We start from the raw sequence: 555 nt of genomic DNA on the forward strand, positions 1-555 counted from the left end.
GCACACACACGCGCACACTCACTCACACACACACACACGCGCGCGCGCGCACGCAAAACAACTGCAGAATCAGGTAGTAAAAAGCAGTACGTGTGTTTGTGTGTGTGTGTGTGTGTGTAAGCGTGTGTTTGTGTGTGTGTGCGTGTTTGATTTTGTGAAAGAAAGAAAGACAGAGTAGGAAGAGAATCACAGTGATAGAGCCAGAAATGTCTCTGTCAATGTGTTTGCACAAAGGGGTGCAGTAAAAGTGAGAGAGAAAGAGGGAGAAAAAGAGATATGACGAAAAGGGCGATGGAAGACAGAAAAAGAGAAAAAGAGGGAGAGAGAGTGAAAGAGAGAGAGAGTGAAAGAAAGAGTGAGAGGAAGAGAAGATGTGAATCAGTCAGTAAGTACCTTAAACTGATTTTGTTGATGATTTCATTATGTAACAGTTGTACTGAATACGCAACATGTATAAGTCTGTGTTTGTGTGGGTATATGAGAAAGAGAAAGAGAGAGAGATAAAAGGAGACCGTGGAGAGAGAACAGAAAATGTAATAAGAATGGCAAACGCTA

General features: G+C 42.2%; 1 protein-coding gene across 2 annotated transcripts in view; it reads left to right on the forward strand.

Moving 5' to 3' along the window:
• The first annotated feature begins 304 nt into the window (after positions 1–304).
• The window catches only part of LOC128248585 (atrial natriuretic peptide receptor 3-like), a 423,581-nt gene continuing 423,330 nt past the window's right edge, over positions 305–555 (forward strand). Inside the window, exon 1 of one of the 2 annotated variants that reach the window (XM_052970156.2) lies at positions 305–385. The gene's annotated coding sequence lies outside the window, so the exon portion shown is untranslated. The remainder of the gene's footprint in view (positions 386–555) is intronic. The other variant, XM_052970157.2, reaches the window with a different exon arrangement.

Source organism: Octopus bimaculoides, chromosome 8 (genome assembly GCF_046866305.1).
Source record: "Octopus bimaculoides isolate indiv1 chromosome 8, ASM4686630v1, whole genome shotgun sequence".
Lineage (NCBI taxonomy): Eukaryota > Metazoa > Mollusca > Cephalopoda > Octopoda > Octopodidae > Octopus > Octopus bimaculoides.